The sequence below is a fragment of the Canis aureus genome, chromosome 19, assembly GCF_053574225.1.
Source record: "Canis aureus isolate CA01 chromosome 19, VMU_Caureus_v.1.0, whole genome shotgun sequence".
NCBI classification, from domain to species: Eukaryota; Metazoa; Chordata; class Mammalia; order Carnivora; family Canidae; genus Canis; species Canis aureus.
The window spans coordinates 18,566,719-18,593,284 of NC_135629.1; the positions used below are offsets into that span (position 1 = coordinate 18,566,719).

At 35.1% G+C, this 26,566-nt stretch overlaps 3 long non-coding RNA genes across 12 annotated transcripts in view; 1 reads left to right on the top strand and 2 right to left on the bottom strand.

The window, feature by feature from the left end:
* Positions 1–26,566, top strand: part of LOC144289704 (uncharacterized) — a 285,074-nt gene that overhangs the window by 147,520 nt on the left and 110,988 nt on the right. The gene's annotated exons all lie outside the window — the stretch shown is intronic.
* On the bottom strand, positions 1,124–10,365 carry LOC144289705 (uncharacterized). The gene is made up of 2 exons (XR_013357619.1): positions 10,148–10,365; positions 1,124–4,156 (listed from the first exon to the last, which is right to left on the bottom strand). It is a non-coding gene; the product is annotated as an uncharacterized LOC144289705 (long non-coding RNA).
* Positions 24,258–26,566, bottom strand: part of LOC144289702 (uncharacterized) — a 175,398-nt gene continuing 173,089 nt past the window's right edge. For all 10 annotated transcript variants that reach the window (XR_013357608.1, XR_013357604.1, XR_013357605.1 and 7 more), the window contains one exon: positions 24,258–24,362. This is a non-coding gene — a long non-coding RNA (uncharacterized LOC144289702). The remainder of the gene's footprint in view (positions 24,363–26,566) is intronic.

Genomic DNA, 26,566 nt, shown 5'->3' on the forward strand with positions numbered 1-26,566 from the left:
GAAATCAACTAGAAATTATTATTTTAATTCTATGCACTTGTGCATAACAGGATGAACACTGTGCCAAATAAACTTTCATCAGGACTCTACCTAGTATTCTACATGCTAATGGGGCTTGAAGTTTAGAATACAGATGTGTGGGGATATAGCCAGAGAGATGCACTCAAAATCAAGATATCATTTGCCAATCTCTGGAGAATTACCAGCTACAGAACTAAGAACTGAGGTACATCCTATGCCACCCCTCCACTGTCATTTGGCTCTTCTCTTTGATCCTTCAACCAAACTAACCTGACCTGGTTTTCTAAGGAATTGCTGTTCTATTCCGAGAGATTTTTCCCTCACAAAAAGGAACTAGTGATAAATACCACATCCAAACACAAAATAGGAAACTAACTAAAGTTACTAGTCATTCTTGAAGCTCAAGGGAAGTAATAACTGAGTTTTTGACATCACATGATTCTACCCTTTCTCCAAAAGGTAATATCACTTTCCAATGAGCTATTTGCTGATAGGAGTATCAATTTAAAGTGAGAGCATAGTGAAGAATAGCAAAGTTATTATGTATTTTATTACTTTTGTGCCTCCTGGAAGGAGGAGGGTCAGTGTGGATAGCCAAGGAGAATTGATAGTGAAGTAAAATCACTGTGGCACTTACCACAAAGCACCTGTTAAAAGCGTGACATGTTTATCTTCTTTAGACTCACATCACATTTGAAAGTGAAAAACATCACAGAGCTAGAAAGGACTTCAGAAGGTACCAAGCCTTTTATTCTAAGGCTGGACCACAAAGAAACAAGCAGGGGAGTGATTAAGGCTTGAACTGCAAGTCTGTGATTTCTCCTCCTACTTTCTGGAGAAACCCGCTGATTTAAAGAAATTAGGGTATTTCTGTGTTATTTATTAAATGAATGTCTCAGAAAATTAACATTTCTAATATCCCACATTCTATATTTAAAATCTGGTCATAAATGGATTAAGAATTTAAGAATATGAGATGATATTTATTTATTTATTTATTTATTTATTTATTTATCTTGCCAAGGTGAAGATTCTGCTTATCTCCTTCTTAGGGATACTAGACAGACAGAAAGACAGACAGATTCATCGATAGACAGAGGTCTTTAAAAAAACATTGCAATTTATATTTTTGATAAGACACAAATCATTATCCTTTTTTTTAATCCAGTTATAGTTCTTAGAATAGTTAAGATACGTTCTTAAAAAGAAAATAACCTAAGAATTCATGCATCTTCCACCACAAGTTGTCAAAGCTTTAGGGATTTCTCCACAGGCAGCCTTCTTGCTGAGACTTTTTTTCCCCCATAATCATATTTAGAAAAATAAGAGTTTCTAATGATACAATTTTAGGTCCTCTAGAAAGGATGTTCAGTGACCTTCTGCCTTATTTTTTAGCATTTCAAGTACCAATTCTCAGCAGAAGGACCAGATTAAAATTAGAAACCTATTAATTTTTCCAAACAACAACAAAAGGATGCGCAATCATAATGTTCCTTACGGCATGCTTTACTGAATTACCACCGGATCTGAAGTGAGTCATGTGGGATATACTACCCTGAATATAAAGATGATTCTAAATGACAAACTTTTCCAAAGTTCTAACACACAAGACTATAAACATAAATCTTTTGAACTATAATTATGGATAATTAAATCTCACAGTTAACAAAATATCATTACAAATCATATAGCAAAATGAGCTTTTACATTCATATCCTGGAATTCACCAATTCAACATTTGTCTTTTTTCCCCTGGAATGTTTATAAATTATGTAAAGGTTTGTTTGTCTTAAGATGAAGTGTGTCAAGTCGGGATTTATAAACTTCTTTCAGTTTTAGCTTTCTGTCCAATTGTTAAAGAAATATTGTGCTTATATTTTGCTCACTCAAATTTATTTATAATGCCATTCATTATGTACTAAAAGCTATCTAAATCGTGCTTAAGATTTTGAAGTACCTGATCTAAAATGGAAATCAGCATTCAGAGACACATGAGAGAATTATGATTTTTTACATATATATGTAGGGTTTACTAAGCTAAGAAGACTCAACAACCAAAACTCTCAGCTACATCCTGGAAACTCAATGTGTCAAATATCAGGGTAGTTTTCTATTCCCATTTGCAAGTAAACGATGTGAATCACAGTTAATCCTTTCTGTAATGCCTGCATCCTCGACTTCATCAGTTATTAAAAAGCTGGAGAGACAACGAGAGGCAGCAGTGAAAGGGCCTGGAATTATTTGGAAGAGATCTTCCGTGCTATAGTCTTAGGATAAAGGCTGAATTATAAATGAACCTGGGAAACTTTGCAGGTACTGCCTGTAAGTCCCATGCTGTGCAGTATGCCTGTGCAAAGGAAAATCCCCTTTGAAGAGATTAGCAGAGGTGGTTTGTATGTGATCACAGCAGCCAAAATGATGTGTGACTCTTGCCTGGCTTAAAGTGGATTAGCAAGACTTAAAAGATGGAAAAATTGTTTTGTGTGAAGCTCACCATGGTTTTGGAAACATAAATGAAATCACAGTCCTATGAACTTAAATATGATTTCTATTGGGTCAATGTGATGAAAATTCCCTTCTAAAAATTTAAACAAAAAAAGAAATTGTGGCTTGCCAATATTCACATGGGCTAAAGATTGTTAAGATTTGAAAACAATTTCTTAAGATTTTTGTTTTTATGCACTTTGGATTCATCCACATAGATGTCATTTTATGTGTCCTGAGAGTTAGTGCAGTGAAATAGAACCCTGAGTAAGAAATAAAATAATCAGATTCTGTTCCCAGCTAGCCACTGACTATCTGGATGACCTTGGATTAAACACTTAACCTCTCTTAGCTTTTGTATTCTTATCTATAAAACAGGAGAGTGTGCACCCCACAGCCCTTACAATTTTGCAGGGTATATCCATTTTATTGTGATTTTAAAAGAGCTTGAAAAGCAATGAAGTATTCTTTAAGCCTTAGGCATTACTATTACGTACATTTCTGGTTGTAGCTACTGATAACAACATCTACCATTATCACGTAATAAACCTATGAATCCAAGCATTATTTCTCTGAAAACTATCTGATTCTGTAACACAAGAAAGACTTAAGGACAGAAGACAGAAGAGATCATTGAGGTGTTTGAATGTTATTTTATTCCCTTTTTTTCTGCCAGCAAAGTTTATCATTCTATCTCACCAGAAATTTAGGCTGCCTGTAAACTATCAGACCTCACTTCATTTTTCACAAATGAGAGAAAATAAAAGCTATAGTGCACATTTAATAGTGACCTATTGACTACAAGTCTTTCCACAAGAAACAAACAGTATCTTAAAAAGGCAAGAGAGCCTACCAGGAGCATTTGTCTTTCCTTCCTTTTATATTGACTTCCAGATGTCTAGCATTTGGTGCATTCTTTCTTGTCAATCTTTAACAAGAGCAAGATACTTTTCAGCAAACTATCAAAGTCATTAAGATTACAAATATGATCCAACCATCTGCTTTTATAACCTCTTTTTCTCCATTGACTTTTGACAGGTGCTTAGAGAAAGAAATATTTCAGAGCCCTGACATTTTTTTTTTTTGAAAAATAAAGAGGGCTACTGACCAAGTACTAGGACACTTTGATAAAGGTTAATCTCAGCTTTTAGAATTTGGGGATTTCATAAAACAGTACCTGGTCTGTTCTGTTATTAAGTTACCAGCCACAGTGTTTCAGGTGTAGAAGGAGAATCTTCAATTAACAGCAAACTCAAAACAAACAAACAAACAAAAACCAAAATACACTATAAGAGAAGTTTAATATATGAGACAGAAGATAGAAAACAAGAGAAAAAATGCACACCTTTAATCACATTCTTATAAAATTATAAACTTTTTTACCTGGTTCTGATTTGTACCTTAGATATATGTATCAGTTACCAATTCTTACTATTAAGAATCCATATATTCAAAATGGAGAAAATGATATGGAGAAATACAGAATAAAATCTAAGCAGAGGGATCCCTGGGTGGCGCAGCAGTTTGGCGCCTGCCTTTGGCCCAGGGCGCGATCCTGGAGACTCGGGATCGAATCCCACGTCGGGCTCCCGGTGCATGGAGCCTGCTTCTCCCTCTGCCTGTGTGTGTCTCTGCCTCTCTCTCTCTCTCTCTGTGTGACTATCATAAATAAATAAAAGAAAAATTAAAAAAAAAATCTAAGCAGAAAAATAATACAAACCATACTGATCTTTTTTGTTGACTATCTCAATCAGTGGTTCAATCCCAATAATTTTGTGTCTATTTCTGTGATAACAGATATTTAGGGAGATTAACAGAGCTTGAAGTTGACTCCCAAAAGTCTGAATAAAGATTACTCAGACTCTCATAAAATACACCATAATAAAACAAACAAGTTGACCATTTTTGCCAACCAAGAAACAACTTAAAATTATCATTAATATTACAAATACATTTACAACATATTAAATGTGGAATATGAGACCATAATGAAAAAACAGAGTACTAGAATGTACAAATGACATATTCACGGAATGAATATGTAATAATATGTCATTTGTATTAATGAAATATTATAGTATAGAATATTATAAATATATTTTATAGTCACATTATAATATACTACAGTTATATAACTTTATTATATACACTGGACTTAAAGCCCATCTAGAATTATTGAGTAACTGCTGGAAATCCCACATCTTCAATGAGAAAAATCAAAATAATCTGTAAGATTAAGCTTTTGTAGTAGATATTTAAATGTCATGTGGCAATTCCAATAATGCCTATCACTAGGCATATCACCCATAAGTCAAGTCCAAGGCATTTGTTTATTTTTATTTTTTTAAAGATTTTATTTATTTATTCATGAGAGACTGAGAGAGAGAAAGAGAGAGACAGGCAGAGGGAGAAGCAGGCTCCACGCAGGGAGCCTGATGTGGGACTTGATCCCGGGACTCCAGGATCACTCCCTGGGCCAAAGGCAGGCGCTAAACCACTGAGCCACCCAGGGATCCCCAAGGTCCTTTTTTAAAGTGATGAGAAGGCAGCAGTCTCTCTCTCTCTCTCTCTCTCTCTCTCTCTCAAAGATGTATTTATTTATTTGAGAGACAGAGCATATGCATGTGAGAAGGGGAGGAGCACAGAGAGAGAGAGAGAGAGAGAACCTCAAGCATGCTCCACATCCAACACAGAAGCTAGATGCAGGGTCTCGATCTCACAAGCCTGAGATCATGGCCTGATCCAATACTAAGAGTCAGGTGCTACACCGAATGAACCATCCAGGTGCCCCAGCAATCTTTCTTCTTTTTTTTTTTTTTAACAGATTAGCACTCAAGAGGATGGAAGCCTGTTTTAAGAACCATATGATTCCAATAATAATTTAGCAGATTTGAAAAATAGGAAAGAAACCAGGTAACGGTGATATCCTTACATCATCTGGTTTTAGTCATTCTAAGAGACAGGTAATCTATATCTGAGTATCTACATTAGATGAGTCAAATAAATTAACTTCTATGTCTATGATAGTCTCCTTTGTGAGAAGATCCTGAAGTTCTTCAAAACATGAAGACTATGTTTAAGAATTCTTCACTAGTAAGAACTGTTTAAAAACAGAATGGATGAATGTAATAAGTTGCTATTTCAAATGTCATAAGATAAACAAATAAATTTGTTCTTGGGAGTAAATCTAAGATGATTTAAAGACAAGCAATGTAACATGGCAGGAAGACCTTAGGTATAATAAACTGTTGCAAGAATAGAGGGAAAAGAAAATGCAAAAAAATTTTTTTAAAAAGCAGTGGAAGGTAGGAAGAAATAGGTTAATAATGATTATTTTCCAAATTTAGTATTAAACATTTCATCATTGTAACTGAAGATAGTGGAACTAAAAGACTATAAGGAGTAAATATGATAGCTGGCAAAGGAGTAAAACTTCCAGTCAAAACGATGTGTATCATTTTAATATTATGTTAAAAATATTCAAATATAATCAACCTGTAGGCTAGCTCCAGATGGAGAGAAAAGAACTGATCACTATGTAAAATATTTTCTGCTTTCCTCCTAAGCCTCTTGTTCAGAGTTGAAGAATCTCAGAATAATGTCACTGAGGACAGAGGATCAGCCACCACATTTTAGGGTGAAGTTGTCAGATACAGATTACATCCTATGCCACTGCAGACTAAATCTGACTCAGAAAAAAGAAATTTTCTCAAAACGATTAATAAGCTCCAAATTTAGAATTTCCTAAATACACTTACTTCAAATAGTATTCATTGCATACTGCTGCATCCATCGAAGGCATGGAATGTGAAACTTCACATTGTTTTCTAGCTCTTATCCTGTTATTTGATATTCCATTGGTGTCCCATGCAAACTTCGAAAACTTCAAATTTTTGATGATTGTATATTAGGAAGGGAAAACAGTTACTATTTACTCTTCCCATTCCAGTAAAACTATTATTTAACAAGGACTAAAACATGTCTGAAATCATGTTCCTCACAATAACCCTATGAGGGAAGTACCATTATTATTTCTAGTTTGAAAAAGGAGGAAGTGACTTAGATGTGATGTAACTTGTTAATGGTCACACGACTGTACTCCTGATTCTATAGCCAAAGAGCTGTACCATCACCTGAAAGTACCAAAAATACTCATGCAGTAGGTGTCTTGGGATCTTTGGTGAATAGAACCAAAATATTTTATTCAGGCTAATTCCATGTTGCACATACCCAGTGACCTTGATGGTACTAACTTGAATATATCTTTAGGGGTCAAAAATATTAAAAGAAGAAAGAAAGAAAAGAAAGGAAGAAAGAAAGAAAGAAGAAAGAAAGAAAGAAAGAAAGAAAGAAAGAAAGAAAGAAAGAGAGAGAGAGAGAGAGAGAGGGAGGGAGGGAGGGAGGGAGGAAGGAAGGAAGGAAGGAAGGAAGGAAGGAAGGAAGGAAAGAAGGAAGGAAGGAAGGAAAGAAGGAAGGAAGGAAGAAAAGAAAAAGAAAGAAAATAAACATTAGAAACCAGTGTACCATATATTGAATGCTAGCAAGTTAATTAAAATTAATATCTGAAACATCATTTATATGCAAAGGTTTTTGTTTATGTTTGTTTTTCCCCTCTCTCATTAGCACCAGCCCCATTGAGCTTCTGAATACATCTCATTGTTTTTGCAAATTACAGCCCTTGTCTATTATGAAATCATTCACTGTGTCAAAAGAAAAAGACATACTCTCCAAAAAAGTTCATACTCAGAGTAGACTGAGTATGAAGTTTATGAGCAACTAATAATCATATGTCTGATAATCTATCCAGAATACAAACTCTGATTATTTGAACTGCCTTTACTTCTACCAGTTAAATCCCATTATCTATATAGATATACATACGAGTACTTAATGCATGCAATGAAAGATTCAGTTCCAAATAAAAGATCTACCTTTTTGTATGATATTTAACAGCAAACTGATAAATGAGTCATTAACATCACTTAAGTTTCAGTGTTTTATGATTAAAACTAACCCTCTCTTCTCTAAAAGGCAGTAGACAAAACTCACGCTGCATAAGGTTGTCATTATGCAGGCATTGAATTAGCAACTACATGCACATTTAACATGAATCTGTGCTTGATGCTTGAAGAATGTTTTTTCTCATTCATTCAATCAGCGTTTACTGACTGCCTACTATGTGTGTGGTATTCATCTAGGGACTGGTGATAACAGCTGTGGACATAGCCAACACAGCAAAGAGACCATCAACAAGCAACTAAACAAGAGAATAATGCCTGCAAGTTGACTACGTTAAATGTTATAAAGAGGTACTGGGTTGAATAGTGTCCCCTCAAAATTTATGTGCATGTGGAGCCTATGAATGTGATATTTGGAAGTAGGGTCTTTGCACCTAATCAAGCAGCACTTAATCAATGATACTGGATTAGGGTGGGCCTCAAATCCACTATTACTGTTAATTTTTTAAGAAGAGAGTAATTTGGATACAGTGACACAGACACACAGGGAAGAAGTCCATGAGAGACAGAGGCAGAGATTTGAGTGACTTGTCCACTACCCAAGAACTGCCTAGGATTGCCAAGAGCCACTAGAAGCTAGGCAAGGAAGGACTCTCCCCTGGAGCCTTCAGAGAGAACAGGACCCTGCTATCACCTCAATTTGAGTGTTCTAGGTCCCAGTACAGTGAGTATAAATTTCTGATGTTTTAAGCTACCATTTTGTGGTATTTGTTATAGCACTCATGGAAAACAGAAGGCATGAAGGAAACAAATGGATGAACATAAGAAAAACCAACGTGGCAACAAGAGCTGTTTGGTCCCGAGGCTTAGGGAAGGCACATCTATGAGAGGTTGATTTTTAAGGTGAGACCTGAAGTATAATCAGTATCATGATGAAAACAGAGGGGATAAGCATGCCAACCACAGGGAATAGCAAGAAAAAAGGTCCAGAATCATAAAAGCACTTGAGAGACTTACAGGAGAGCAGGGGTGGGGGTTGGAGAAGAGACCAAGAGAGATACCAGGAGGTTGAGATGTATGAAAAGAAGAGCCAGAAGAGGTGAACATGAGACAGATGATATCAGTTATTTCCTAGTCTCAAGAAGCATCCATGCTAGAGAGAAGCAAAACTACATATTAATAGCTCTAATTCATGGTAGGCGATAATAAACACCCTAAGGAGTGTACAGGGTTCACAGAGAGAAAGCAATTATTTCCTTCCATGAGATTAGTGGGAGATTGGCTGACAAAGTACCATTTGTTCTGGGTTTTAAGCATACAAATAAAATGTATTGTAGCATCTTAGGTCAGATTCCCTAAAAGCAAACCCTGAGATGGGGATTCTCTTGCAAGAAATTCATTAAGGGAGTCCTCTCCAGAGAAAAGGAGAAGCTAAATAAGAATGTGGTTTCAAGGGATGGCTAGCTTCATTCTGCTCCCACAGGAAGCAAGGAAATACAAATCACACAGCAAATCTGTTTTGCCTGAAAGGCAAATGGCTGAGATTTGCATCTCCTGCTCCAAGTGGTCATTAGCTCTGGGTCAACTAGGGAGCTTTGTGCCCAAGCTACTGGCAGGAAAGCAGCTTCTATTGCCCTAGGGCAATTCTATGAACAAGGAAGTGAATGGAAGCCTTTGGCAGACACTCCTTTAAAAGGGATCCCTCTGAGCAGGGTAAAAGGGCATCAGCTAGAGATGTTCAGATAGGAACTGATTACAGTTATGCAAGAAGGAAAAATAATAAGGGCCGAGACTCTCCTATGTAAATTGTCTCCAGCTAACTGAGGTCATATAATGAGTAAGAAGGGACTAACGAGCACTACTAGGTATTTACTGAAGAGTATACAAAAATGCCAGTTTAAAGAGACACATGCATCTCCATGTTCACAACAGCATTATCAAGAATAGCCAAACTATGGAAACCCAAATGCCCATTAGCTGACAAATGGATAAAGAAAAAGTGGTGTACACACAGACACACACACACATACACACAAGAAACACACACACACAATGGAATATTACTCAGCCATCAAAAAGAATGAACTCTTGGCATTTCCAATGAAATGGATAGCGTTAGAGGGTGAAATAAGCTAAGTGAAATAAGCCAGTCAGAGAAAGACAAATACCTTATGATTGCAGTCATATGTGGAATTTAAGAAACAAAACAGATGAACATAGGGGAAAAAAGAGAGGCAAACCAGGAAACAGACTCTTAACTATAGAGAACAAACTGAGGGTCACCGGAGGGGAGGTGGCTGGAGCGATGGGTTGAATAGGTGATGGGTGTTAAGGAGGGCATTTGTTGTAAGGAGCACTGGGTGTTATATGTACGTGATGAATCACTACATTCTACACCTGAAACTAACATTACACGGTATGCTAACTAACTGGAATTTAAGTAAAAATTTGAAAAAAGAAGAAGAAGGGACTGACCACACCCAGAATGGCAAAATAGCAGTCTCTGCATCACTGTTGGTACATTCAGCTTCTACTAAAGGATAGCAGGAGAAAAGGGAAGAAAAGCTTTCCTCCTTACTGTAAGGCCTCAGAATGACGTGAATCAATGACAAGAATTAAGTTTCAACATTGAGAGTAAATAAATGCTAGATCAAATAACTAGTGGTTATTTCCAGACGAAATACCTACAAGAAGAAAAAGAAGGCAGGACACATGATCCCTTTGTTTTGTCTCTGTCCCAAGAGATAGATGAATGATTAATTATCCCATCCTTAAAGGATTACAATACTTGTCTCAATTTCCTTTCAATAAATTCTTGAGGCATTATTTTCTTCCTTTAACTTGTGGTCACTGAAATTTATTTACTATCCAGCAGACATCTTCAATCCCAGGAATGTAAGTTAAAGCAAAGTAAAAATAATTTCATTGAAATGTTTTGCCAGAGCAAAAATTTGAGTAACACTATTCCTTGTATGAAACCAAGCCTGTAATATAATGAAATAAAAATAGTGCCAATTGTGGCTTGAAGATTTTAGCTTCCTAATTTATTAATGTAGTCAAGGAAATAATGAGATAATTTTTCAGAAGAATGTATCATATATATGTACACAGAGTAGAATATATGATAAATTCTATTATCAATGATAGAGTGATAGGGCTAGTTCACTTCTCAGAGATAACGACACAAATATGTTGATTCTCAGCATGAATACTGGTTGTTCATTAAACCCAAGGGGACTTCTGGGTTTAGATCAATAGCAAATTGGAGGAATATCAAAATTAGGAAATTTGTTTCTTAAATTCACATTAACTATTATTGCCTTCAATGTCTGCAGGGCATTGTCTGTAACTATTTTAGCTCCTGTGATTTTTTTCCTATTTAATGGGAGGAAACTTTCAACTGAATAGCCAGCTACTATTATCTTTGCATTTATATCAACACTGATCATTGTGCTATAACTGTTGGCAGTTTTCACCTTTTAATAAATCATTTATAGTTATTTTTTAATACAAGCAGTTATAAATGACTACTTACAGTTAAAAACCTAACTCATTATTTTAGGCTATTTTAGAATGTTCTCCAGGATAAAACATATGATTGATTGTAATGTTAGGGCTAACAAATCTTTTGCTAATGGAACAGTTTTATCAGCTCTGTGTCTTGCTATCTCCTACCCATACATTTCAAAAGTCACTTGTAGACTGCATGAAGATTTTAAATAGTTTGCTTTAGTCGTAAAAATTATTGAGGAGTATTAACTATATATTTTATATATTTCAAATCCTTATAAAAATTATTTGGTGAGAGTACATAACATTTATATAATGAGGACATTTATAGACATAAAATACTTGTCCTGAAACCTAGGCTATTAATTCTATAACAGGCTACAGAAATAAGGAAATTTGGTAAATTACATTTAACCTTTATTTAAATATGTAATTTATTTTCTAATTCTGTTCATAAAATGTGATAGCCCCAATCAAATGAATATTATTTTTCATTTTTAGAGAAATAATGGGTTTATTTTATAGCTTTTCCTACATTCTTAAAGCTCTTTCTTTCCCCTTCTAGCTATTCTCTTTTGGGTGAACTAAAAGTTACATTAGTTCCCTAAAATTCATATGTGTCCTAGTCATGTAAATACTTATAGTGCAATACTTATCTCAGACATTACTAGAAAACATTTAATAAATAGAACTATACAAAAATGTTTTCAGTTAAATTCTTAATTAAACAAATATTATTGGATTTATCAAACATTTGGGGGGGTAAACCCTTAATTTCAGTCCAATTCAGTGCTCTGTCACTTATACCTCCTGTGACTTTCCTCAAAGGCATTTTAAGTTCCAAACTTTCACATCCTCATTCATAAGGTGATGAAAATAAGAGAACTAAGTGTACATGGTTGTTATGGAGATTAAATGAGGTATTGTATATAAGGTATTTGCCCTAGTGTCTGGCACAGAATAAGAGCTCATTTAATGTCAGGTATTATTACAGACTTTTAGTCAGTGTCTAAGTCCAGAAAAATGAAAATATCTGTCTCATTACTTAATAATCCGAAGAATGTACATAGCTCAATGCCTTGAAAATACAAACTATTTTATTTTCTAGGAAACACAAGTTAACAAAGTAAAAATGATTCAAAATTTAAATAACCTACTCTGTCAGAAACAATAGCTTGTTTATTTTTCAAATATCTTATCAATCTTTCAGTCTCCAGTAATCTTCTTGACAAAATTATTTTAACAATTTCACAAATATCTTGGTGCACCTTAGATAAATAAAGCCTGTTTTCTCATATTCATCCATTATATTAGGATTTGAAATTACTTATAATCATAGAACTTATACATCCGACTTTTTAGTAGAGGAAAATAGACATGCAGAAAATGGACAAATTGGTAAGTGTTCAGCTCATCGATTTTTTTACAGTGAATACCCCCCGTATAATTACCAATCAGATCCAGAAAGAGAATTTTATGAGCACTCCAGTAGCTCCTATCACACCATTTCCTGATCACTAGCCTCTAAAATTAATCACTATTCTGACTCCTCTTGACAGAAATTAGTTTTCCATATTTTTCTAATTTATGAAAGTGAAAACACAAAGTGTCTACTCTTTTGTTTCTGGCTTTTCTTACTTGATATTATGCTAGTGAGATTTATCCACTTTGTTTTCTTCATTTTCATTGTGGATAGTATTTCATTGCATGAATGCATCCTGATTTATATATTTATTCTGTTCTTGATGCAAATTTGAGCTGTTTGGTGAATTTATCAGACATTATGTATGCATTTCTGTTGTGTTTATACCAAAGAGGGGAATTCCTGAGTCAAATTGCATTTATTTAGCATAAACAAATATTGCCAAAGGGAATATATTTTCATGAAAATGGGACTTAGCAATTACCCATTTTACAGATGGGAAACCAGTGGCCTGTGTGGTTAAGGCACTTATCAACAGGTCTAAGAAGTACTAGTCAAAAGTGTGGGAATAAAAGAAAATAAAAAACCCACTATGTGTCCAGCATGTGCAGTGTTAGGGGTAAAATGGCAAAAGAGGGACACCTGGGTGGCTCAGTTGGTTAAGTTTCCCACTCTTGATTTTGACTCAGGTCATGATCTCAGGGTCATGAGATAGGGTCTTACATCAGGCTCAATGCTGGGCATGGAACCTGCCTAAGGTTCTCTTTCTTTCTCTCCCTCTATCCCTACCTCCAACAAGCGAGAAAATAATTTTAGTTTTAGATTCGATCCCTGGACCCCAGGGATCATGACCTGAGCCAAAGGCAGACGCTCAACCGCTAGCTACCCAGGCGTCACAAGAAAATAGTTTTTAAAAGAATGGCAAGAAAAAGAAGCCATGGCCTCTGCTTTCACATAACACAAGTCTAGTACATGAGACAAATAAAATAAAAAGTCAAAATGATGAGTTTATAATTATAAAAGATTTGAGTGCTCTGAATTAAAAGGAACCTGATCCTTAGACATCATATAACAATATCACAGGTTCTAAACTAGTAGCTCAAAGAAGTCTTTCCCCAAGAATCAAGTTGAAGCCAATATTCAAGGAACAAATAGTTGAATAGGAAGAGAGGTGGCAGAGGGCATTCCAGACATAAGAAACAGTATCTGCACAGAATATGTGCTGTGAGGAAATGGCTCTTATGGGAAGACGTGGAGAGGGGGTGATGGCATGAGTCTGCAAAGATAGGTAGAGATGAGGACATACTTAGCCTTTAGTCATTAAGGATTTGGAGTTGTTTCCTAAGAATAAGAAGTCATGAAAAGGTTTTAATGTGGGATGCAGAGAAGTACAGAAAAGATCACACTGGCTGCTAGGTACAGAATAGACTGCACAAGGATCAGCATGAATGTATGGTACATAATCACGGGGGACTGATGTCATTTTCAACAAGGATGATGGCAGCAGAGATGATGAAGAGCTGGCTGGGATCCCTGGGTGGCGCAGCAGTTTGGTGCCTGCCTTTGGCCCAGGGCGCGATCCTGGAGACCCGGGATCGAATCCCACATTGGGCTCCCTGAATGGAGCCTGCTTCTCCCTCTGCTTGTGTCAATCTCTCTCTCTCTCTCTGACTATCATGAATAAATAAATAAAATCTTTAAAAAAAAAAAAGAGCTGGCTGTACTGTGATATGTAGTGAGTGACATCAACAGCACTTGGTCATGGATTAGGTGTGGGCCATGTTAATAAAGAACACATCAATGATGACTCCTAGGCTTTTGGTTTGCTCAACCAGATATATAACTCTCAGTTTAATTCTAGGAATAAATTAATTCTGGCTGTTGATATAGCTAAATCTAATATAGCTTTTCGAAAAACAAATAAAAAAACTCCAAAAACTACGTTTAAATCCTGAAATTAAAAAGTGTGTCTTTTATCACCTTCAGAAATGCTGATTCTCCTCCTGACATGGTCTGAGATGCTGCCAACTTTTTTTCATTCCTGGCATCCATCTCAAGTCTTCAGTCTTTTCAAAGACTATTGATTGTGGATTTCAGCTTGAAACATATTTTTGGAGGTGTTTAAAGATAACATCTGTTGTATGCGCATATGAAATAGATCAATGGTAATCACCCACTCACTATCTACTGATCAATTTGAATGCTAGTGAGATATCATTATGAATTTCTTCTCATTTCATTTCCTACCATTACACACACTCTATAAACTTGTTTTGGGTTTGGTTTATTATCATAAACCTAATGAAAACATTTCATCTACATGGAGCTGTCACAGAGTTGTCTATGAGCGTTTTGTTTCAATATAACAGTAAGTAAGAAGTGCTTAACTGCGTATATCTTCATAAACAAAAATGTCTCTAAATCATATATCTGCAATTTGGGATACATTTGGTACATACCTTGTCATATTTAAGCTATGAGTGATTCATGTATTGGTCTAGATGGAAACTATGTTTTGGATGACTAAAGAATATTTTCAAAAAGCCAGAAATTCTTGAGAAAAGAAGAGTTAAACATATATTTTTACTTCCCTTTCTCTAAATCCTTTTTTTTTCCTTTTTAAATGAATGCATATCATTGCCAGATTAATTTTCTAAAAATACATGTTGCATCATACCATTGAATTGCATAAGGACAAAAGATGCTTCCATATTACATACTGCATGAAACTGCTTCATAACTAAGATCTTCCATTAACTTTTCTTATCCAATAGACAATACTTCATTTCTTTCTACTTCTTAGACTTCTGGCTCTACCAGGTTCAACCACATTTCTTTAAGTTGTCTTTTTCCTTTGAAGCCTGAACTATTGTGTATTGCCTCCCCACCAGCTCCTAAAAAATTCCATAACCTCTGTAAATACTATCTACTCCTCAAAGCTAAGATTAAATACAAACTCTTTCATTAAACATCCATCATGATCCTTGCTCACAGTGCTTCACTTCTTAGTTACCTTGATTACCTATATAATTAATGCTACTTGGTTTAAACAATTAAATAATTGGTTTGCAGGGTAACACTTTCATTATTAATAGACATTATATTCTCTAAAGGAAGGGATCTTTTCTTACAAATTTACATGTCTGTATCACAATGCTGCCATAAGCTTTCATTAAAGAGATGGTCAATTGATTATTGATTGATTAGAATACTCTGAGCTGCTTATTAAATACAATTCAAGTATTGGGTACATTATGATTTTCAAAGTCATAGGTACTCTAGGGGGTAGAAAACATTCAATTTATATTTTCTAATCTTTCCTTGTATTTCTGACTTTAATTTTGTAACAATTGGAGAGAAAGCCAAAGATGAAACTTATGAAAGTAACTGAACCATTTGGAAATTCAAAGTTATTGAAAGGAAAAGCTGGAGAGTTAGTCACACTTTTACTGCGATTCTGAAGAAGCATATGGCCAAGTATTTCCTCATCAACTTTGCTCACTGAACTCTACAACCTAATATAAGCACCACAAATGCACATCAAGACATCATCCAACAAGTACCATTGACAATCTTAGGAACATGCAGAGCTCTAATTTTTCAGTACTGAATATCAAGTTACGAATGTGTTTGTACAAATAGATATGACATGCATCTTCTTTTTAAGATTATTTATTTATTTATTCATGAGAGACAGAGAGAGAGAGAGAGAGATTGGCAGAGACACAGGCAGAGGGAGAAGCAGGCTCCGTGCAGGAAGCCCGATGTGGGACTAGATCCTGATACTCCAGGATCATGCCCTGAGCCGAAAGGCAGACACTCAACCACCGAGTCATCCAGGCGTCCCTGACATGCATCTTAGAAAGTATTTATACATGACTGATATTGAAATATACATGAGATAGCTATTTATATAATATATTCATTTACATGTCCAATAATTATATATTGAGCACCTGTCATGCGACAAGAACTGTATTAGTTGCTAGAGATACAACAGTGACCAAGAAAGAGGGACATGAACTTTGGCATGATGAAGCTTACAGTTTAGATATGCAGAATCAGAAATCATTAAAAAAATACAAAAAGGATAAATCTGGATTATTTCATCTGCAGGAGGTAAACAAGTGTCATTCTAGAAAATGACAAGAAAAAGGAAAAGAATAGAATAGAAAAGGAAAGAAAAGAGAAAGAAAGAAAGAAAAGAGAAAGAAATAGAGAGAGAGAGAGAGAGAGAGAGAGAGAGAAAATGACAAGTAGAGCCTACTGAAAATCTCTGAGGAAATGAAATTTAACTTGATCCCTGAGGGATGACAAGGAGCTGGCCATGCAGAGACCCACTTAGTATTTTGTTTACTAAATATGTCAGTAAGTGTTATAGAGAGACACGAAACAAAAATTTTATCTTATAGGATCATAATCTGGTTTTGTAGTTCCAAACCAAAGGCTGGTCAGCAAGATGATTGTGTATTATGAGCAGCTATTTGGTCTTTATCAAAGTAATTACAGAAATTAATATTAAAAAGGAATATAAGATTTTAAGAGCAAGATATAAGTCATTATGCCTCATACTTTTGTTTTTCTACTTAAACCTCTAGTTCTTCCCCAGTACTTTCCAATTCCTTCTACAATGCATCTTATTTTTTCTCAAAAAAAAGACCTAATGATTAAGCAATCACTAAATTACAGTAATATGAATAAAAAATAACTGGGCTGAGAATAAAGGTGTTTGTATTCTTGTTTAATCTCTATCATTCGATAGCTGTTGGTTCCCAAAACTGAAACTGCAACTCCTCCCTCATAAAATGAGGAGCTTGACCCTCTGAAGTTTTCCACCTTCACTTCTGAAGACCTTAGCACTTCAGAGAGTGCCTCAAGTATCACCCACCCATTTGGGAAAGGGAAAGGTGATGAAAGGGATACTGGAGCAGGAAGAGCTTTATACTTCCTTCTCCTACATCAATAATATAGGCTCTGATATTACATATTTTATATACTGGGATACTGAGTGAGATTATTGTGAAGAATGAATTCTGTGCATAAAACAACTTTGTAGGGGGCCAGGGTGGCTTTGTTGGTTGAGCATCGGACTCTTGATTTCGGCTCAGGTCACGATCTCAGGGTCATGAGGTTGAGCTCAGAGTGGGGTTGACACTTGGCATGGAGCCTGCTTAGGATTCTCTCCCTCCCTCATCCCCTAGCCCCCTGCTCCTTTGCTCTCTCTCTCTCTAAAATAAATAAAATGTTTAAAGAAACTCGAACTTTGTAAACTTTGGAGTAGTTGATCTGAGGAATCAAGTAACATTTTAAGAAACCAAATTCTTCAAAACTAAAATTAAAATTATCATCATTTTCTTAAAATGAAATAAATGAACTGGAAATGATAAGATACAGGTGTTCTAATATGATTTAAACTCTAGCTTAATCATTTTGGTTAAATCATTAGTTTAACTCACTTTTAAATAAATCAAACTCCTTTATCTGAAAAAAAATGAGGACTTAAAGGAGAGAAAGTTCAATGCACAAATGATTGTATGTGCGGACTAAGTTATGCCTCCCATTGGGCATTTGTGCATGACATACTAGCTACTTCCAGCAAAGATTATGTCTATATCCTGGCCACTCCAGGCTTCCTTCACATCACTGCCTTTAGCCGCATTCTTTGAACCCAGAATTGACCTGACTGACCTAAACAGAGTTGAAATGGGTTTTCACTTTGCTGTTACCATTCCCACAGTGTAAAGACTCACCAAAATGAACTGTATGGTTATTTATGTGACATTAAAGGCAGTTAAAAATTATGACTAAAATTTTAAAACAATAGATCTGTCCATCATTTCTTCCCAAAATATGCAATGTGTCTTATTCCTATAATGAATGAAATCTGATGACCAAGTTACACACAGACTCCATGAGAAATCACTTCTTATCAGGTATATTATAGCAAAAAAGAGATCATTGTGGCCACTTCTGGTTCATGACTTTCTGCCAGAAACAAAGGGAACAATTTGGAAGGGAATAATACCAAAGCATAATTCATTTTCAGCAATATTAAAAATATATACATATTTCCAATAAAAATGTTGCAAAAACAAGATCTAATAAAGCTTTTGAAATTAACCGGGTTCAAACAAGGTATGTGCTGTGAAGAGTGTCTTATTGTTACACAACATTGAAAAAGGAGAGAATAAGATAGATAGTAAAGAAAATAGAAGCTGTTTATCTTTAAAAACTGAATTACTAAAAGTGTTTGGTGCCAATTTATTCTCTGGAAAATATAGAGAAGGTGCATTTTTCTCTCACCTCAGGTGATAAAATGTTCATCTGAAAAACCAGAAATGTTTTCATATTTCACATTGAGCCCTTAAGAAACATCCTTTCTTCAAACAATTTTTTTCCCAGTTGGCTTTAATTAAGTTTAGAATAGTGTACCTAGAAACTAAAAAATGAATGCAAATCAAATTACTGTCTAGACCAACAAGTTCTAATATCTCCCCTTACAGCTGTATCCCGCTTTCAATGTGTTCATGAAAAGTTTCTCCTAAATCAAATTTCTGATAATCAATCACACTTTAAATGCACTAGGAGAATTTGTTATTTAAAGGACTCTCCCAGAGTGAACTGCAGAAGTAATAATCCTTGGAAGTAACACACAATCTTTAACTGCTTTAACTATTATATAAATCTGCCTTTACACTTAACAAATCTGCTTAAAGTGTGGAGCACTTGGACAAAACAAATGCTCCAATATCTTTCAATGTGATCTAGGAAGACAGTGTCAGTTAAAATTGTAAGAGGTTTATTCACCCCCACCTCCTACACTGTCTTTCACAAAACTGTCCAAAGGGATCTGCTACCAGTGCCCCCCGGCCCCACCCCCTGCCAAAGTGCATCAGTATCACAGCTGTAGTTGAACAAGTTGGGTTTATCAGCGGTGGCACTGAGGGACGACACTCATCATGAGGAATCATGGAACAGCTCAGTAGGAGGGTGCTAGAAAGGACTTGTTATAGTATTGGGATTGTGTGAAGTGATTTGAGGGAGAGCTCAAGGAAGCAGGGGTTTGTTCTGGATTGGCTATTCTCAGGGAGTAGGGATAACTCTATGACTGGATATATTAAGAAATCTTATTTAAAAGTAGGGAAGACTAGATCCTTCAGCTATAATGAGCAAAAAAAGCAGCACTCATATCACATGAGAGAAAGTGGTGTTGGTAATGGTTTGGGTAATATCCATGTTTAGTCTCTATTCAGACATGATTAATAGAGTGGTCTTGTTTTTGTCTTAACCCATCATGCTCATAGACTGATGTTGAGATTTTTTATGTTTTTTAAATTTTCTATGAGATTTTTTTACGCACAACAAGGGAACAGCGAGGTCTGTCTGTGAGCATCAGGCCAGTTTGTAGTAATACCAAGTTCAAGCTAATAGTGCTAGGGCAACTACTGGATGCCAGGTGCCATTTTTCTGTTTTCTTGCTGCAAAAGTGCTCAAATTCCGGCATAGCCTTTTATGATTTCCCACATTATCATATTTAAATCACTAAATCTTCATGCTTAGTGTACCTGAGTAGCCGAACTAACTCTCAGTAGGATTCCAACATTGTTTAAAGCATTAATTCAATAAATCTGAACTCATGCTATGCATGTAGTGTCCATACGTTGTTGATTTTCCAGGACATTTCTAAAAGTTCTACACCTGGTTTGGCCTACATGCCTTGTTTCAGTTTATAGTCACTCTATTTCTACAGTCATTATAAATCCCTTAATTAGCAAATTACCAAAAATTCATTATCAAAATCCTCTTGCTTTCAATATACACTCTCATGTCTAAATTTAAATGACCAGTTGCCGAGGGTACAATGCCAAGTTATTTACTCAGTATTTGTTCATTAAACATTTTTGCTTATTGAGTGCTATGAAGCATGTATTATTCCATTTTATGTAAAAGCTAATTAAAGCTCTGAGTAGCTACAACACACCAATTTCAGAAATTAACATTGTAGTTTAGAGACATTGTCTGTGGTATGTCAACTGAAGAGATGTGAGAGTGACAGATTTGAACCCAGAGAGTCTAATTCCTGAACTCATGCCTTGAACACTGTAAGACACTGGGATATGTATCCTGGGAAAAATGAAATATTCTAATATTTTATCTCATAATTCCAAAACTTTGAATTTTCACATACAATGTTGTAAATAACAGAAACAATAACATAAAATATTCAGAGAAAAGATGAAGCATATTTGAAACTGGCTACTTAAGGATCTTTCTAAAGCAAAGAATTGAGATAAATTTTGAAGGTATGTGTAATTTTGACCTGGAAAGATTGGCAGAAACAATATTTGACTGGAGAATAAGATGTCATAGAAAAAGAAACCATTTCCTTTGGGGGAACCCAGCTATAACAGTTTAGCTAGAGTTGGTAGGGAAAACTATAAGGGGTGAAAGGGTTTAAAAAATAGCAGAAGACATTGCATATAAAGTATTTACATTTTTCCTCTAAGTGAGAATGCAACACTTTTGTGTTTTGTGGTTTTTTTCTGAAGGTTGTTTGATTTTTATTTTTTCCTTTTTGGTTGCATCATTCTGAGTGTTTTCATATAAACAAACAAACAAAAAATCACAACCAAAAAAAAAAAAAAGCTTTTGATGCATCCAGTTATATCCTCAGGATATTCCAAATGTTTCCAGGTATCTCTGTAGTTTATAGACTGTGGTTTTGTCCAGCGAGCAAAGGTCAAAAATCAAATGTCATGTTCGTGATATGAAAGTGTCCAGGTTCTTCTATAAGGTTCATGATCTGCTACAGAATGTGTCTCTCCCTCAGCATCATTAACCTTCTGTGAAGCTCTACCAGTTTATGTACATAGGTCTTGTCACATTCACCATTCTTTATTTGCTTACCTGATTTGCTTTGCTTTATCGGACTTTTCACTTCAAGAATCTGGTTGTTATTGGTTTATTTAATCAAAAGACATATGATAAAAGCAGTGTATTAAAAAGATTAAACTCATTTTTCTTCAGATCAAATTTTACTTAGCACAACTAATGTGTATATAGTTGGTGTCAAATTTCAAATATTTCATGTAGTTAGAGCAGTAGTTCTAGAAGATTCCACCCTAGATAATAGTCCTGGCTGAGAAGCCAAAAAGACCAAGAAAGAAATAAATGAAAGAAAGTCCACTCTCTGAGTCAAAACAAACAAACAAAACACAGCCTAATGTGATATTCTCCACAAACGGTTCTCAAAGGGGTCCCCAACCAGCAGCATCAGCATCACCCAGGAACTTGTTAGACAAGCAAATTAGTAGGTTCCACCCCAGACCTCCTGAATCAGAAACTCTGGTGGTGGAGTGCAGTGCTGCCTGTTTTAACCTGCCCTCCAGGTTGTTTAGATGCACATTGGGCTTTCAGAATGTCTGCTGTAGACATTGCTACTCTGATTGTGATCACTATCAGCAGCGCAGACATCACCTTAGAACTTATTACGAATACAGAATTCAGACCCCATTCCAGATGTATTGTATCAGAAGTGACCTATTAACCAATTCCTCCAGATGATTCTTAGGTATGTAACCCTAAAGAACTACAGACCAAAAAGAATGCTAGACAATATGTTTTCTGGATTCTTCTCTGAGTCTTGTATGGAAGTACCTTTCTACATAGGTCAAGGTAGGTAACAAGTTGGGGTGTTTCACTGTCCTCCCTAGACCCCTTGTATACTCTCATTTCTTTCCCTTCTCTGCACTTGAATCCCAGCCTGATATTCCAGTCTCAAATTCCACATGCCTACTTCAGAAAGAAGTACTAAGCCTAGATTCTTCTGCTGAATATAAATGTAAAATATTATTCTTTATGTCTCACTATTTGATCAGTACATAATCATGATGGTTCCTCATTATAGGAATAATTAAAATCATTCCTGGTTATAGATACATATCACAGTTCTTTATTATTTAAACAGTTCTGATCAATCCCTTCCCCCTCTTTACACATAAATACTGAATTAGCATTTTTTAAAGATTTTATTTATTTATTTATTTGAGAGAGAGAGACAAGGGAGGACCAGAGTAAGAGGTAGAGAGAGAACCCCAAGTAGACTTAGCCCAGCACAGGACTCAATATCATGACCCTGAGATCATGACCTGAGCCAAAGAGTTGGACACTTAATTGACTAAGCCACCCAGGCACACCCATTTTAAGTGTTTTAAAATGTATTCTGGTACCAAAACTCAACAGTTGTATAATCTCAAAGTAGTTCATTTTTGTTGCCAAATGCAATGTTTTATTTTGTTTTGTTTTCTCCTTTAGACCTTCTTTGGCATTCTACAATACATTCCACCATGGACTGCCATCCACATTTTATTTAGAAGCTATGTCCCTTAGGTGACTGATCTATCATTAGCCTAAATAATCTTTAGCTGGATTTTGTTATTTCTTGTCTCCTAACCATATTTACTTTAAAGAAGCTTATTTTCATTCCTTATAGTTGTCTTAAGTAGATAACTTTTCAAAATGAATTCCTCTCTCTTGCCTGTTATTAAAAAAAAAAAGTTCACAACATCCTTGCCTTCCTAATTAGTCTACCTAAACTCTATCCTACATTTTTGAGAAGCAAATCAGTCTTATTACATCCTACTTTAAAACGCTAAGTAGGTGATCTCTAAATTACTTGCCCCAATTTAAATTCCCTAACTTTTCACTTCTTCCCTGGTATTTAAAAAAAAAATTAAACAATTTTCTATTGAGGTGTAAGTGGCACACATTATATTAATTTAAGGTGTACAAAATAATGACTCACTATTTGTATATATATTATGAAATGATCAACACAGTAAGTCTAGATAACATCTGTCACATATATAATTATAATTTTTTCTTGTGATGAGAACTTATAAGTATTATTCACTATGGTCACAATGCTGTACATCATCCCAACTTAAATTAGAAGTTTGCACATTTTTACCCTCTTCACCTGTTTCTTCTACCGCCTACACCCTACCTCTGGGACTACCAATAGTGTATACAAAATCTGTATACAACATACAGTATTAGTCTTTCTCTGTCTGATATATTTTTCACTTAGCTTTATGTCCTCAAGAGAGAATCTCAAGCAGACTGCATGCTAAGTGCAGAGCCTGATGCAGGGCTCAATCCCAGGACCCTGAGATCATGACCTAAACAAAATCCAGAGTTGGCTGTTTAACTGACTGAGCCACCCAGAAGCCCCTAGACAACAACTTTATTCATTCATCCATTGATGGACACCTGGGCTATTTCCATATTTTGGCCATTGTTAAATAATGCTGCAGTAACTTGGGAGTGCAGATAATCTTCTTGAGTTACCGATTTTGTTTTTCTTGGATAAATGCCCCAGAAGTTGAATTTCTGGATCATATGGTAGTTCTATTTTTAATTTTTTAAGGAACTACCTCAGTCTAAAAGTCAACCATTAAGAAGGCATTCAGGGGGGAAATAAAAAGACATTTGGATTAATAAGTCCTTTTTTCAAATTACAAATAACTCTGAGAACTTGAGAGACAAATTATTATTCATATTTTTTAAATAAATAGGTAAAGATGGAGTTTTTCTAACTCATTCAGAGAGCCAAAGAAGCCGGGAATTTTGATGTCTTGATAAAAATGGAAAACTTCTGTGGCTCCTTTTAATAATGTCTTTTGTTTCCATTACCTGCATTTATAACATTTAAAGCCACTTAACGTTGGTATTTCTCCATTCTGGAAACTTCCTGAAGATTTTTAAAACTTTCTGTGTCTGAACCTGGTTAGATTTAGTCACTTCAAAATTCCAAACCAGTCACCTATATTACTTTATTGTAGCCACATAGTGTATCTAAAAGAACCCTTACCTCTTTTGCCTTCACGATCAAGCACTGAAACACCAGAATATTTCATCAGATAACTCAAGAGAGAGCAGAATGTCATTTTATTTATTGCTTTAGTCTAGAAGAGAAAACAGGAGACAGAGGGAGACTAGTGATGGTTGCTTCCAACCAATTGCAGTAGGTCTTTATTTCTGCTCTAAGAGACGAAAACTATCTGACAATATCTTGATTATGCAATGGGTAGAATTCCTTCATTGGGAATTAGATTGATGAGTTTCAATGTCTGTCCAAATATAGACGTTGTGACATGGCCTGGAAACACAGATAGTACTTGGTTTATAACGTAATTATTCTAGGCCATTTGGGCATTTATTCAGACAAATATTCGCCAGGTGCCAGGCATTGTGCTCGATGTCAGTGGTGCATCAGAGAAACAAGAGACAAAGTATATGTCCTTTTGAAAACTATATTTTAGTAGACCAACAATACACCCTACAGAGATAAACATATAAATTACCATAATAAGTACAGACTATGATAAAAGCCACAGTTTGTACTTTGCTGAAACTAGTTTAGAAAAAGAGGAAAATTAAGCCCATCTTAATAATAATATTTAAGCCTTTAACTTAGATGGTTATATCATGGGGTTAATGAAGTTAACAGGTAAGTTTTTCTCTTGTTTTACTTTTTGGCTTATGTTTTCACTTTTCACTTTGATTATCAAGTATAGATCATTACCATTGGGATGATTTAATAAGAGAATATGAAGAAATCAATGTAAATAAGTCTTTATTATTATTATTTTTAAATTCTTTATTATTGAAAAGAAAAAAGCAATTTAGATATTAGATCTGCTGAAACCTGTTTGATGTAGAGCATCATCAACCTCTAATTCAGCACAAGTATGTATCATGGTTCCATGATATATGGCATTCCCAAAACATTTTGTTTCTTATTCAAGAAAGCTTTGCTGTTTCTTGGCATAGAACTTATACTGATAATAACTGTATTTATTTCTGGTTTCTTGAAGGAAATCCATTCCATGGAACACCAAGCAAGTGGCTTAACACATCTTTATATGATCTTAAATATGATACTTGCATCCAAAGTATAAAAGCAACTAAGCAAATTCCATATCACAAAGTAGCATAGGTAATTTAGTTGAATAAAGCAGAGGCGAATGGATAAATCCTTCTTTAATAAGGTTCACAAATCTTTCACTTAAGCAGGGGAGAAAAATAAAAACAGAAGAGAAAAAAAAAAAAAAACATACGTTTCTCACCAGCACACAGAAGCTACTGTGAAATTGATTAAATGGGGGATTTAGACCTATGAAAACAAGATTCAACAACAACAACAACAACAACAACAACAAAAAACCCCAAGATTCAACCAGAAAATCTCTTGTATTACTTTAAATAAAGGCGAATAGGATAAGGTGGAATTGTCCCATGAGCCAACCTAAGCCAAAAGCTTAAGTTTAAACAGCAATCATGAAAAGTAATGTGTAATTTGAAGAATTCTGCTTTTTTATGATGAAGCATGTTACCTACATCTTTAAAAAAAACTCCATATAATTTCCTCGTGTTAGCAACTTATAAATGTTAAGGGCTTTGTTTTGTTTTGACATTTCATGAGCAGATTGGGTTTGGGAATAAGTGTTATCAAAGGAAACTGTTGAGTTAAATCCTTATTATCAGGCATCTGAATAGTTATTCACCCCCCACAACAAGTCTAGATGAATAAAAATTTGAGACTAATCCATGTATCTTAACTATATAAGCTTAATATTATGGTCTCAATTTATTTTGCATCCAAATATTCTCCCCTATAAAATGAGTATAAATTAGGATAGAAATATATTTTTATCTAAGAAACTGTGTCCTTCTAATTGAAATATTTGCACCCAAACCAATTCACTGTTTATTCACTTAGGCTTCTTTCTCTTCATTGTAACTGCATATTGTAATTTTCATATAACTGTATTTTTTTTTTAATTCCCCTACTTTATTCCAATTTATCACTTTATAAAATTCTTGTTGACTTTCTTGCATTGCTGTGTATTACTTCTCATCAGAGAATGATTTTCTCATTTATGTGAGACTAAAAATATTCAGTGATATTTATTTTAAAAACATTACATTAAGGTATATTTAATTGCCTTGGTGTAACCAAAATTTTTTCCTAGAAAATAACTGCAATCAAGTCTGTCTTTTTTTTTCCTAAAGATTTTTATTTATTCACAAGATACACAGAGAGAGAGGCAGAGACACAGGCAGAGGGAGAAGCAGGTTCCCCGTGGAGAGCCTGATGTGGGACTCG